Source organism: Eptesicus fuscus, chromosome 14 (genome assembly GCF_027574615.1).
Source record: "Eptesicus fuscus isolate TK198812 chromosome 14, DD_ASM_mEF_20220401, whole genome shotgun sequence".
Classification (NCBI taxonomy): Eukaryota; Metazoa; Chordata; class Mammalia; order Chiroptera; family Vespertilionidae; genus Eptesicus; species Eptesicus fuscus.
The window spans coordinates 82,865,383-82,879,929 of record NC_072486.1 but is presented as its reverse complement, the minus strand read 5'-3'; positions in this window follow the sequence as shown (position 1 = coordinate 82,879,929).

Genomic DNA, 14,547 nt, shown 5'->3' with positions numbered 1-14,547 from the left:
ACTTCAAAATAAGATATGTGCAGTGTGCATAGGAAATTGTTCATAGTGTTTTTTAAACTAGAGTCCGGCCCTCCAACGGTCTGAGGGACAGTGAACTGGCCCCCCGTTTAAAAAGTGTGAGGACCCCTGTCTTAGAGCATAAAAGATAACCCGGTGTTTTCCTTGGGGAAAATCCTACGGCAGAGCCGCTGGCCGGCGTTTCTCTCTCCCTCTCCCTTCCTCTCTCTCTAAAATCAATAAAAGCCTACTTTTAAAGAATTAAGGCAGGGGCTCAAAAAGCAAACTCACAGCAGGGAGACAGAGCCCAGCGAAGGGGTCTCACGGGTGACGATCCAGGAGCAGGTGGGAGGGGCGCAGGCTCGGGCGTCCTGCTGTGCCTCTGGCCGCCACCCCTCGGGCCCACCTCCATCGTCACCTGAGGCTCCCTGCGTCCCCGCGTCCCCTCTCCTTACGGACGCCGGTCACGAACGGAGATGGAGAGCCCTCACCCAGTGTGGCCACATGCTGCCCCCACACGTCCGAGGGGCCCTGTCCCAGCACCGTCAGGCGTCTTCCGCCCGCGGGCCACACTTGGCCTTGGCGCTTCCCTGGAAGCGGCCTCTCCCGCTGCGGCTGCGGCTGTGTGAGCGCCGGGGCCGCCCCCCCCCCCCCCCCGCCCACTACTGACACACAACCCGTGTCATCGCTTAAGAGACGGCGGAGACTGACGTTTGCCCGCTGCGTCCCCAGACACCAGGGGACGCTTCTGGCATTTAGCTCGTCGTTTTCATCATTGTCTTCCCCGGGTCGACCGACCTGACCCCAAACCTCACGCTGTCACTCATCATAACTGAATTTATCAACACGTATGTAATGGAACACTCAGGGGAGTACTAACTGTTTGCATGTGAAATTACTTGATTCTTCATGCTTCAAGAATTCAGTTCTGCATAATAAATTATGATGGGGGCAGCTGACAACCCGTCCGCAGGACACAGGCAGTGGGACCTTGTCTGCTGCGGTCTGTCCCAAGGCTGCGGTCTGTCCTAAGGCTGCGGTCTGTCCTAAGGCTGTGGTCTGTCCCGGGGCTGTGGTCTGTCCTGAGGCTGCGGTCTGTCCTAAGGCTGCGGTCTGTCCTAAGGCTGTGGTCTGTCCTAAGGCTGCGGTCTGTCCCGGGGCTGCGGTCTGTCCCGAGGCTGCGGTCTGTCCCGAGGCTGCGGTCTGTCCCGGGGCTGCGGTCTGTCCCAAGGCTGCGGTCTGTCCCGAGGATGCGGTCTGTCCCGAGGCTGCGGTCTGTCCTAAGGCTGTGGTCTGTCCTAAGGCTGCGGTCTGTCCTAAGGCTGCGGTCTGTCCTAAGGCTGCGGTCTGTCCTAAGGCTGCGGTCTGTCCCGGGGCTGCGGTCTGTCATAAGGCTGCGGTCTGTCCTAAGGCTGCGGTCTGTCCTAAGGCTGCGGTCTGTCCCGGGGCTGCGGTCTGTCCTAAGGCTGCGGTCTGTCCTAAGGCTGCGGTCTGTCCTAAGGCTGCGGTCTGTCCTAAGGCTGCGGTCTGTCCCGGGGCTGCGGTCTGTCCTAAGGCTGCGGTCTGTCCCGGGGCTGCGGTCTGTCCTAAGGCTGCGGTCTGTCCTGAGGCTGCGGTCTGTCCTGAGGCTGCGGTCTGTCCTAAGGCTGCGGTCTGTCCCAGGGCTGCGGTCTGTCCTGAGGCTGCGGTCTGTCCTAAGGCTGCGGTCTGTCCCGGGGCTGCGGTCTGTCCTAAGGCTGCGGTCTGTCCTGAGGCTGCGGTCTGTCCTAAGGCTGCGGTCTGTCCCAGGGCTGCGGTCTGTCCTAAGGCTGCGGTCTGTCCTAAGGCTGCGGTCTGTCCCGAGGCTGCGGTCTGTCCCGGGGCTGCAGTCTGTCCTAAGGCTGCGGTCTGTCCTAAGGCTGCGGTCTGTCCCGAGGCTGCGGTCTGTCCCGAGGCTGCGGTCTGTCCTAAGGCTGCGGTCTGTCCTAAGGCTGCGGTCTGTCCTAAGGCTGCGGTCTGTCCTAAGGCTGCGGTCTGTCCTAAGGCTGCGGTCTGTCCTAAGGCTGCGGTCTGTCCTAAGGCTGCGGTCTGACCTAAGGCTGCGGTCTGTCCCGAGGCTGCGGTCTGTCCCGGGGCTGTGGTCTGTCCTAAGGCTGCGGTCTGTCCCGAGGCTGCGGTCTGTCCTAAGGCTGCGGTCTGTCCCGAGGCTGCGGTCTGTCCCGAGGCTGCGGTCTGTCCTGAGGCTGCGGTCTGTCCTGAGGCTGCGGTCTGTCCCGAGGCTGCGGTCTGTCCCAAGGCTGCGGTCTGTCCCGGGGCTGCGGTCTGTCCCAAGGCTGCGGTCTGTCCCAAGGCTGCGGTCTGTCCTAAGGCTGCGGTCTGTCCTAAGGCTGCGGTCTGTCCCAAGGCTGCGGTCTGTCCCAAGGCTGCGGTCTGTCCCGAGGCTGCGGTCTGTCCTAAGGCTGCGGTCTGTCCTAAGGCTGCGGTCTGTCCTAAGGCTGCGGTCTGTCCCGGGGCTGCGGTCTGTCCCGAGGCTGTGGTCTGTCCTAAGGCTGTGGTCTGTCCTAAGGTGCGGTCTGTCCTAAGGCTGTGGTCTGTCCTAAGGTGCGGTCTGTCCTAAGGCTGCGGTCTGTCCTAAGGCTGCGGTCTGTCCTAAGGCTGCGGTCTGTCCTAAGGCTGCGGTCTGTCCCGGGGCTGCGGTCTGTCCTAAGGCTGCGGTCTGTCCTAAGGCTGCGGTCTGTCCTAGGGCTGCGGTCTGTCCTAAGGCTGCGGTCTGTCCTAAGGCTGCGGTCTGTCCTAAGGCTGCGGTCTGTCCTAAGGCTGCGGTCTGTCCCGGGGCTGCGGTCTGTCCCGGGGCTGCGGTCTGTCCTAAGGCTGCGGTCTGTCCTAAGGCTGCGGTCTGTCCTAAGGCTGCGGTCTGTCCTAAGGCTGCGGTCTGTCCCGGGGCTGCGGTCTGTCCCGGGACTGCGGTCTGTCCTAAGGCTGCGGTCTGTCCTAAGGCTGCGGTCTGTCCTAAGGCTGCGGTCTGACCTAAGGCTGTGGTCTGTCCTAAGGTGCGGTCTGTCCTAAGGCTGCGGTCTGTCTTAAGGCTGCGGTCTGTCCTAAGGCTGCGGTCTGTCCTGCGGCTGCGGTCTGTCCTAAGGCTGCGGTCTGTCCTAAGGCTGCGGTCTGTCCCGGGGCTGCGGTCTGTCCTAAGGCTGCGGTCTGTCCTAAGGCTGCGGTCTGTCCCAGGGCTGCGGTCTGTCCTAAGGCTGCGGTCTGTCCTAAGGCTGCGGTCTGTCCTAAGGCTGCGGTCTGTCCCGGGGCTGTGGTCTGTCCCGGGGCTGCGGTCTGTCCTAAGGCTGCGGTCTGTCCTAAGGCTGCGGTCTGTCCTAAGGCTGCGGTCTGTCCTAAGGCTGCGGTCTGTCCCGGGGCTGCGGTCTGTCCCGGGACTGCGGTCTGTCCTAAGGCTGCGGTCTGTCCTAAGGCTGCGGTCTGTCCTAAGGCTGCGGTCTGTCCTAAGGCTGCGGTCTGTCCCGGGGCTGCGGTCTGTCCTAAGGCTGCGGTCTGTCCCGAGGCTGCGGTCTGTCCCGAGGCTGCGGTCTGTCCCGGGGCTGCGTCTGTCCCGAGGCTGCGGTCTGTCCCGAGGCTGCGGTCTGTCCCGGGGCTGCGGTCTGTCCTAAGGCTGCGGTCTGTCCTAAGGCTGCGGTCTGTCCTAAGGCTGCGGTCTGTCCTAAGGCTGCGGTCTGTCCTAAGGCTGTGGTCTGTCCTAAGGCTGCGGTCTGTCCTGAGGCTGCGGTCTGTCCTGAGGCTGCGGTCTGTCCTAAGGCTGCGGTCTGTCCTAAGGCTGCGGTCTGTCCTGAGGCTGCGGTCTGTCCTGAGGCTGTGGTCTGTCCTAAGGCTGCGGTCTGTCCTAAGGCTGTGGTCTGTCCCGGGGCTGCGGTCTGTCCTAAGGCTGCGGTCTGTCCTAAGGCTGCGGTCTGACCTAAGGCTGCGGTCTGTCCCGAGGCTGCGGTCTGTCCCGGGGCTGCGGTCTGTCCTAAGGCTGCGGTCTGTCCCGGGGCTGCGGTCTGTCCTAAGGCTGCGGTCTGTCCCGAGGCTGCGGTCTGTCCCAAGGCTGCGGTCTGTCCCAAGGCTGCGGTCTGTCCTAAGGCTGCGGTCTGTCCTAAGGCTGCGGTCTGTCCTAAGGCTGCGGTCTGACCTAAGGCTGCGGTCTGTCCCGAGGCTGCGGTCTGTCCCGGGGCTGTGGTCTGTCCTAAGGCTGTGGTCTGTCCTAAGGTGCGGTCTGTCCTAAGGCTGTGGTCTGTCCTAAGGCTGCGGTCTGTCCTAAGGCTGCGGTCTGTCCTAAGGCTGCGGTCTGTCCTAAGGCTGTGGTCTGTCCTAAGGCTGCGGTCTGTCCTGAGGCTGCGGTCTGTCCTGAGGCTGCGGTCTGTCCTAAGGCTGCGGTCTGTCCTAAGGCTGCGGTCTGTCCTAAGGCTGCGGTCTGTCCTGAGGCTGTGGTCTGTCCTAAGGCTGCGGTCTGTCCTAAGGCTGTGGTCTGTCCCGGGGCTGCGGTCTGTCCTAAGGCTGCGGTCTGTCCTAAGGCTGCGGTCTGACCAAAGGCTGCGGTCTGTCCCGAGGCTGCGGTCTGTCCCGGGGCTGCGGTCTGTCCTAAGGCTGCGGTCTGTCCCGAGGCTGCGGTCTGTCCTAAGGCTGCGGTCTGTCCCGAGGCTGCGGTCTGTCCTAAGGCTGCGGTCTGTCCTAAGGCTGCGGTCTGTCCCGAGGCTGCGGTCTGTCCCGAGGCTGCGGTCTGTCCTGAGGCTGCGGTCTGTCCTGAGGCTGCGGTCTGTCCCGAGGCTGTGGTCTGTCCCGAGGCTGCGGTCTGTCCTAAGGCTGCGGTCTGTCCTAAGGCTGCGGTCTGTCCCGAGGCTGCGGTCTGTCCTAAGGCTGCGGTCTGTCCTAAGGCTGCGGTCTGTCCTAAGGCTGCGGTCTGTCCCGAGGCTGCGGTCTGTCCCGAGGCTGCGGTCTGTCCCGGGGCTGCGGTCTGTCCCAAGGCTGCGGTCTGTCCCGAGGCTGCGGTCTGTCCTAAGGCTGCGGTCTGTCCCGAGGCTGCGGTCTGTCCTAAGGCTGCGGTCTGTCCTAAGGCTGCGGTCTGTCCCGAGGCTGCGGTCTGTCCTAAGGTGCGGTCTGTCCCGAGGCTGCGGTCTGTCCCGAGGCTGCGGTCTGTCCCGAGGCTGCGGTCTGTCCCGAGGATGCGGTCTGTCCTAAGGCTGCGGTCTGTCCCGAGGATGCGGTCTGTCCTAAGGCTGCGGTCTGTCCTAAGGCTGCGGTCTGTCCTAAGGCTGCGGTCTGTCCCGGGGCTGTGGTCTGTCCTAAGGCTGCGGTCTGTCCCGGGGCTGTGGTCTGTCCCGGGGCTGCGGTCTGTCCTAAGGCTGCGGTCTGTCCCGAGGCTGCGGTCTGTCCCGAGGCTGCGGTCTGTCCCGAGGCTGCGGTCTGTCCCGAGGCTGCGGTCTGTCCTAAGGCTGCGGTCTGTCCTAAGGCTGCGGTCTGTCCCGAGGCTGCGGTCTGTCCTAAGGTGCGGTCTGTCCCGAGGCTGCGGTCTGTCCCGAGGCTGCGGTCTGTCCCGAGGCTGCGGTCTGTCCCGAGGATGCGGTCTGTCCTAAGGCTGTGGTCTGTCCCGAGGATGCGGTCTGTCCTAAGGCTGCGGTCTGTCCTAAGGCTGCGGTCTGTCCTAAGGCTGCGGTCTGTCCAGGGGCTGTGGTCTGTCCTAAGGCTGCGGTCTGTCCCGGGGCTGCGGTCTGTCCCGGGGCTGCGGTCTGTCCCAAGGCTGCGGTCTGTCCCGAGGCTGCGGTCTGTCCCGAGGCTGCGGTCTGTCCTAAGGCTGCGGTCTGTCCCGAGGCTGCGGTCTGTCCTAAGGCTGCGGTCTGTCCCGAGGCTGCGGTCTGTCCTAAGGCTGCGGTCTGTCCCGGGGCTGCGGTCTGTCCCAAGGCTGCGGTCTGTCCTAAGGCTGTGGTCTGTCCCGAGGCTGCGGTCTGTCCCGAGGCTGTGGTCTGTCCTAAGGCTGCGGTCTGTCCTAAGGCTGCGGTCTGTCCTAAGGCTGCGGTCTGTCCTAAGGCTGCGGTCTGTCCTAAGGCTGCGGTCTGTCCTAAGGCTGTGGTCTGTCCTAAGGCTGCGGTCTGTCCCGGGGCTGCGGTCTGTCCCGAGGCTGTGGTCTTTCCCGAGGCTACACAGCAGCCACTGGCCCTCGCGTCCCTTCCCTCCGGTCCCCAAATCCTGGTCCATTCAACATCTCCTTGACCCTAAAAAACCTGCCAGTGTCCAGGAGATGGGCACCGTCCAGTCTTCCCCGGGGGCTGAGCTTCATCAATCCACCCAGAAGGGCCCTGCCGGCCGCTGCCCGAAACCCCGTCAGAATCCTCCTCGTCCATTCATGGCCTCGTCAGCTCTGCTGAGCGGAGAGCTGGCCGTCTCATCCTGGGTGGTTCCCGAGGGCGTGTTCCAGCATCAGCTGCTGTGCAGTCACACTGGGGACCCCACCCACTCAGCCGCCACCCCCTGCTAACAGGTGTGACACCACGGCCCACAGACTTGACCACTGATCTGTGACCATGCTGTGCAGACACGAGCTGTGTGAGGGACAGGGCCCACACCCGGAGACGCGGTGTTCGCTCGGAGCCTGCGCTGGCTAGTATCTAGCTCAGTGGAACTGTCACCAGATAGGTCAGTGTTCTGGGTGACGTTTCCTGGGCTTCGGAGGGGTTTTTGGTCTCATTGTTTTCATAAGAAGAAACTGTTTGGCAGAAAACATGCTTTAAAAAGCATCATTTTCCATCTGGCTGGTGTGGCTCTGTGGCTGAATGTCAATCTAGGAACCAGGAGGTGGCAGTTCCATTCTGATCAAGAGCACATGCTGGGTTGTGGGCTCAGGCCCCAGTGTGGGGCGTGCAGTAGGCAGCGGATGGATGATCTCGCTCATCTTTCTCTCCCTCTCCCTCCCTCTCTGACATCAATAAAAGTCTGTTTTTAAAAAGCACATCCTTCTCTTACAAGCTGCATCTGTATTGCACGGCCCAAAATAGAGCCCTCCACCTCCCTCCAACACTCGGCCATCTCCTGTCACCAGTGCCCTGAGCGCTGCGGAGCCCGGGCTTCTGTGCGGTCATGGCCATCGCGCAAGCCAGGAGCTGGGTGCTGGGTTCTAGGCGGTGTCTGCACTGCTGCTCAGGGGGCGTGGCTGATGGCTCAGGGGCGTGGCTAATGGTTCAGGGGCGTGGCTGATGGTTCAGGGGCGTGGCTGATGGCTCAGGGGCGTGGCTGTGGGTAGGGGGCGTGGCTGTGGGGTAGGGGGCGTGGCTGGTGGCTCGGGGCGTGGCTGATGGCTCAGGGGCGTGGCTGATGGTTCAGGGGCGTGGCTGATGGTTCAGGGGCGTGGCTGATGGCCCAGGGGCGTGGCTGATGGCTCAGGGGCGTGGCTGATGGTTCAGGGGCGTGGCTGATGGCTCAGGGGCGTGGCTGTGGGTAGGGGGCGTGGCTGTGGGTAGGGGGCGTGGCTGAGGACTCAGAAGGAGAAGGTCCCTGCACCTTTGCCTCAGTTATCCAGACTTTACTGCTTCTGGCCTCCGTTTCCACATCACCTGACAGGTAGACACAGGTGGCATCAAGTCCTCTGGGCTTCTTATTTTTCTATATTTTAAATTCCAAGATGATCGACATGGCCCTGAGCAGAATAGGTAACCCGTGGCCCTAGCCGGTGTGGCTCAGTGTTTAGAGCCAGTCAGGTGCGTGCGGGAGGCAGCCAATCACTGTTCCTTTCTCTCTCTCTCTGCCCCTCTCCCCCACTTCCACTCTCTCTAAAAATCAATGGAAAAAATGTCCCAGTGCACCTGGGCCAGGCCGGCAAGGCGGGCATCTCCTCCCAACCAGGCAACTCCCAAGCGGCACGGAGGTGTGAAGCCCTGGATGTTGGGTTCCCTGCCCCGCCTCGCCTCCTAGCCATAAACCTTCCGCTGACCTCACGGACCAACCTGTTAACAAGACTAACCATGACCGATGGACTGCTCCGGCCCCGCCCTCCACAAATTTGGGGGCAGAGAGTCCCCCCAGACTGGCCTAGACCCTGGGGGGATGTAGAGGCTCCTGTGGCCTCGCCCTGTCCCCAGCATGTGACTGGTCATGGGGTGGGGGAGGGTCCCGTGTGCCCCTCCGTCTGCGGGAGGGTGGCCTACCCCTCCTGACCCCAAACCCATTTCTCCTGCTGGTGTTTGTGCTTTGGAAAAGTGTTCCGTTATGGAAGCCCCTTGGGGCCCTCTGTCCCCAGCACCTCTTATTTATACTAACGTTCCCTGTTTAAAAAATATATATATATCCATCCCTCCATCCCCAGGTGAGGATGAACAACAAATAAAGAATCCAGGACTCTGAAGACAAAGCATCCCTGTGACTCCCTCAATAAAAAGGAAGGCGCGGGCCAGCCTGGCTCCATGGTGGGCAGGTCCCATGTGGCACCACAGGCCCCGTTTGGGGTCTGATCCCCAGGAGGGGGCGTCCAGGAGGCAGATGTTTCTATCTCGCCGTCCCTCTCCCTTCCTCGCTCTGAAATCAATAAAAACGTATTTTTGTTAAAGAGAAAGAAAGGTCCCAACGTCAGACAACGACGCCTGGTCTGGGGGTTTTAGATTATTCGAACCCTTCCTCCTGCCCCGGCGGCCGCTCAGTGAACCTCGGCCGGAACCCAGCTCTCACTCCCGGCTTCCCATCGCCCCGGAAAGAAGTCTTTCTCTCTCTCCCTTCTCTCCGGTCCCAGCCGGGTCTCTCGCGGGGCGGAGGGCCGCTGGCCACGGCCACGCCTGCCGGGAGTTCTCCGTGAGTCCGTCTGGGGAAGAACGGAGACAACGGGGGGGACAGGACTGGGGGACAGGATGGGGGGACAGGACTGGGGGGACAGGACTGGGGGGACAGGACTGGGGGGACAGGACTGGGGGACAGGACTGGGGGGACAGGACGGGGGGACAGGACTGGGGGACAGGACGGGGGACAGGACTGGGGGGCCAGGACTGGGGGGACAGGACTGGGGGACAGGACGGGGGGACAGGACTGGGGGACAGGACGGGGGGACAGGACGGGGGGCCAGGACGGGGGACAGGACTGGGGGCCAGGACTGGGGGGACAGGACTGGGGGCCAGGACGGGGGGCCAGGACTGGGGGGCCAGGACTGGGGGGCCAGGACGGGGGACAGGACTGGGGACAGGACGGGGGACAGGACGGGGGACAGGACTGGGGACAGGACGGGGGGACAGGACGGGGGACAGGACGGGGGACAGGACTGGGGGGCCAGGACGGGGGGGACAGGACGGGGGACAGGACGGGGGGACAGGACGGGGGGGACAGGACGGGGGGGACAGGACGGGGGGGACAGGACGGGGGCCAGGACGGGGGGGACAGGACGGGGGACAGGACGAGGGACAGGACGGGGGACAGGACGGGGGACAGGACGGGGGACAGGACTGGGGGGCCAGGACGGGGGACAGGACGGGGGGACAGGACGGGGGGACAGGTGTTGGTCCGCCGGGAGGTGCCCCGGGCAGGTAGGTGCTGTCGGAGGCCGACAGAGGGCAAGCGGGGCCGCCGGGGCTTTCTCGGGACTGAAGCCCTGGCGTCCGGCTGCCGGGAGCCGCCGGGGAGGGCCTGCCCGTCGCTCACAGCCAGACCGGGAGGGACAGGCGCCCGTGGGTGCCGGAGGGAGGGCCCCGGGGGAGGCGGGAGGGGAGCCGGCTCTGCCCGGCCCCCTGGCTGGGCCGTTTCGGGCGGGTGTCCCAGCCTCGGCGGAGTGGGAGCTGGGGAGGCCGCACCGCGTCCCATTGTCTCTGGTCGCGCACAAGGAATGCCCGAGGTCACCGAGGTCACCGAGAGCCCCACGAGCTTTTCCAGAACAAACGGCAGCCCCGACCTCCGGCCGCGTTTTGCATGAGAATTGACGTGGCGGCTGGGCCTCTGCCGGGGCACCCGGGACTCGGAAAGGCGCTTCTGATTGAAAGGAAACGGGCTTTTCCTTAAGAAGCCAGAAGAAAGGGGGGCGCGGCGCTCATCTGCATCACAGGCGCCTCCGGAGAAGATGGGGCTTCCACGATTCAGGGCACGTCTGGGCGGGGAGGGGCGGGGCCAGCGCCTCCTAGCAACCGAGTCCTGGCAACCGTGCAGCCAATCGGGCGCCCCGCGCGCACCGGGGCGGCGACGGCCGCGTGGGCGTCCCCAGCTGCACGGGCTCCTGCGGGTCCCGGGGGGAGACGGGGGGGAGGGAACGCGGGGGGCGGGAGGCGGCGAGTCTGAGCCGCGGAAAACGTGAGCTGCCGTCCGGCCGGACCCGCTCCCTAGAGCCGCGAGGCGGGGCGCCGGGCCCCACATTGAGCCCTCACCCCCAGGTGTCCTTGGCACAGCTGTGCACTCGGACAAAGGCCGCCGGGCGCACGGGAGCAGCTCGGCGAACCCCGAGAAGTGTCCCCGCCAGGCCTCCCTCCGGGGCAGCCCCGGAAACCAGAACCACTCGCCCTTGGCACCTGCGCGGCTGTGGGGCCAGGACGCGCGCGCAGGTGGGCGGCCGCGCACCCACGGAAAGCCACTGACATTCGTGGGGGGGGGGGGCTCCTGCTCGCGAAACACTGGGGCGCTGGGCTCTCAGGAAGACTTGGCGGCAGCCCCTCCCGGTGGGGTGAGGCCGTCCACGCGGTTCTCCAGAAGGAAAGGCCTGTGGGGCGGGGCACGCCAGGCCGACGCCCGCTGCCCCGGAGCCCAGGTTCGCAGGCGCGGGGAGTGGCATCGGGCCGGTGGCTCTGAAGCTCCGTCACCGACGGCACCACCTCGCCCCTGGGAGGGGGTATTAGGTGCTTGCTCTGCTGCGGCCCCAGCATCAAGGGCCTCCCAGGGCGGTGCCGCCAGCACCCTGATGGACTTACATGGGAGCCTGTGCGCTTAGTGGTTAGAGCATGACCCCCCCCACCGCCCCGCACCAAAAGGTCAAAGGTCACGGGTTAGAAGCCCAGGCAAGGGCAGGCATGTACCTAATGGCCCTAATCCGGGCACAAGTGGGAGGCAGCCAATCCATGTCTCTCTCGCATCAATGTTTCTCTCCCTCTTCCTCCCTTTCACTCTAAAAATCAATGGGAAAAACATCCTCCGGTGAGGATTAAAAAAAAACAAGGGGTCTGCACATTGCTTTACACACAGAGACGCTGGCTGCTGGGGGACCTTGTGGGGTTCCTCTGCTCTTACCTTCTAGAAACACCGAACGTCGCCAATCCGCACTGGATGGGGCAGCCCAGGCCCTGGATGCAGCCCGGTGCCCCTCGCCCGAGTCCAGGTCCCCCCGGCAGGCAGGGACGCGAAGATGAGACTGCTTCTCAAGGGTGCTGTTAGCCTCCAGAGCAAGGATGAGGGCCAGGGAGGGGCAACACCCGGAAAACAAGAACCTCGCCCCAGGGTAACCTCCCGCCTTGCATATTGCTGGCCATTCCGTTTAAGCCCCCTGATCTTTCTTCCCCAATTTATTTTATTTTGCCGAGGGGGCAATGTAGGCGCTGGTCCCCTCCCCTCCAACTCATTTCAGCCTTGATTAACTGGAACATAATTACAGTAAAAGACTGACTCATTTACTTTACTGCGTATGTATGCATGTGCCCATGTGTGCGTGCGTGTGTGTGCGTGCGTGTGTGTGTGCATGCGTGTGGTGTGCATCACGTCTGTGCCCATGCCTGTGTGGGGCCAGGTGGAGGCGAGTTTCCTGACCATAGTCCTAGTTTCTTTAGTGGAGGCGCCCTCTTGTGGCCACAGGAAGGATTGCACCATGAAATGCCACCTTGCCTGAGGACTTACCCATGTTCATGTTATGGAAATTTTTCAGAAAATATTTTATTTGGGGTTTGAAAAGTTGGGACGCCAAAATATTAAGGCACAGAAACCCCATTCTAGCTGATTCCTGAGAGCAGGGTCCCTGTGCCAAGATGGTGCAACACGGAGTCGGGAGTTGAGGGCAGAGACCAAGGAGCCGGCCTGCTTTTGTCCCCCCACCCCCCACCCCCGTCTACTCTGCTCTTGGGGGCCCCTTCTCGGCAGAGTCCTGCCAGGCAGCACTGAGGACGGACTGTCTGTCCGTCCGGGGTGAGTGAGGTGCTGCCTTCTCAGCATGGGCTCCTGCGGTGCTCCCCGAGGCCTGGCCGGGCCCGCCCGCACCTGGTGTCCATGGTCTCCTGACACCAAGGGCGACCTGGCAGGTGACGAGTGTGTGTCTCCACACTGACCATCCCTCTGCCGACGACCTGCGTCCACCCTGGACACAGGGCCACGGCCCAGCCAGTGACCAGCGGCTCCAGCTCCAGGTTAACCTCTGCCTCTGATGTGGCAGGGGCTGCGAACCCCTTCTTCACACTCAAACACCCGGCGGGCGGGGCGCTCCTCCCCGGAGGAAGCAGGTGGAGTCTCCGCAGCAGCCACCGCGGGGAGCGGGCGTCCCCACGGGCCACGGGTCCCCACGGGGACCAGCTGTGCCCGGGGGCCAGGGTGCAGTATTTTATTTTTATTTATTTTTAGTATTTTTATTGATTTCAGAGAGGGAGAGGGAGAGATAGAAACATCAAGAATGAGAATCATCGACTGGCTGTCTCCTGCACGCCCCCACTGGGGATCAAGCCCACAACCTGGCATGTGCCCTGACCTCTTGGTTCCTCGGTCAACGCTCAACCACTGAGCCACCTGAGCTGGGAAGGGGAGCCCAGCAGGGGAACTGGGCACGGTACGGGGTCAGACAAGGTCGGCATGTGCTCCGTGCGGGTGAGCAGGGGAGGACGTGGCGAGGGGCAGGCTAGAGACCGCGGGGACTGACACTGCGACCCCTGAAGCGTGGGCAACGGGAGCGGGACAGTGAGGTGACGCCCCGTGCCCACACCCTGCAGGAGGCGGCTGCTGCCTCAGGACCGGTGGCCACTATGTCTTCCCACAGCTGGTAGGGTCACCGTCGCCTGTGGGGTCACCCGTCACCTTTAGAGCCACCTGTCGCCTGTGGAGTCACCTGTCACCTATGGGGTCACGGTCATCTGTGAGGTCACCTGCTGCCTGTAGGGTCACCTGTCACCTGTGAGGTCACCAATGCCTGTAGGGTCACCACCACCTGATGGGTCACCCATCACCTACAGAGTCACCTGCCGCCTGATGGGTCACCGCCATCTGTAGGGTCACCTGTCGCCTGTAGGGTCACCAGTCATCTGTAAGGTCACTGTCGCCTAATGGGTCGTCTATCACCTGACACGTTGCCTGTGGCGTTAGGAGGCCATGGACACTGGGTGTGGACACTGACAAGACAAATCTCGCAACGGACATGGGGACATGGGGACGCACGATGGTGTGAGAGGCCGTGTTCCTAGAACACAGAGCGGGCGACGGCACGCCGGACACTCCAGGCTGCGCACCTTCTCCTGCACCCAGTCCGCGTGGGAGACTCAGCGTGGGGGCGGCACAGGGCCATTTAAATGTAACAGTCATAACTATAATGTCTGTAACTGCTTAGGGCCATGCCCGGCAAACTGCGGCTCGCGAGCCACATGCGGCTCTTTGGCCCCTTGAGTGTGGCTCTTCCACAAAACACCACGGCCTGGGCGAGTCTATTTTGAAGAAGTGGCGTTAGAAGTTTAAGTTTAAAAGATTTGGCTCTCAGAAGAAATTTCAATCGTTGTCCTGTTGGTATTTGGCTCTGTTGACTAAGGACTTTGCCGACCACTGGCCCAGTGCATTTGTTCACATGTATAACACGCTGGTAAACACTGAAATGAGACAAACCCAAAACCAGCAGCAGCCGCCCTGGCCCGTCGCTCAGTGGTCAGAGTGTTGGCCTGTGCACCAAAGGGTCTCGGGTTCAATACCCGCCAAGAGCACGTACCTGGGTTGTATGCTCAATCCCTGGCCCTGGTCGGGGCACATGTGGGAGGCAACCAATAGGTGTGTCTCTCACATCAATGTTTCTCTCGCCCTCCCTCCCTTCCATTCCCTCTAAAAATCAATGGGGCCCTCGCTGGTTTGGCTCAGTGGATAGGGCCTGTGGACTGAAGGGTCCTGGGTTCAATTCCAGTCAGGGCACATGCCTGGGTTGCGGGCTCGATCCCCAGAAGGGGGTGTGCAGGAGGCAGCTGATCAGTGGTTCTCTCATCATTGATGTTTCTCTCTCTCCCTCTCCCATCCTCTCTGAAATCAATACAAATATCTTTTTAAAAATAAGAAAAAGAAAAATAAAAGGAAAAAATATCCTCGGGTGAAGATTAACAAAGAAAACCAGCAGGAGCCGCAGCCGAGGAGGGTGGGCGGGCAGGACTCCAGGCCCGGGACTGTGGGGGTGCGGCCTGAAGTGGGCGGTGTGTAGGGCCCACCAGCCTCGTGTGGACACCAGGTCTGGGGCCTACGTGACTGCAGGGCCCGGTGAGTGGGAGCGGAGCTTGCACCCCACGTCACACTGAGGCTTGGACGTACGTGTGGCCCAGGGCCCACGTTCTCAACTGTGGAAGGACAGTGACACGGCCGGGCCACGGTCACGGTACCGCCCAAGCCCCGTGTGCTCACAGAAGCCCAGGCCCCCCCTCG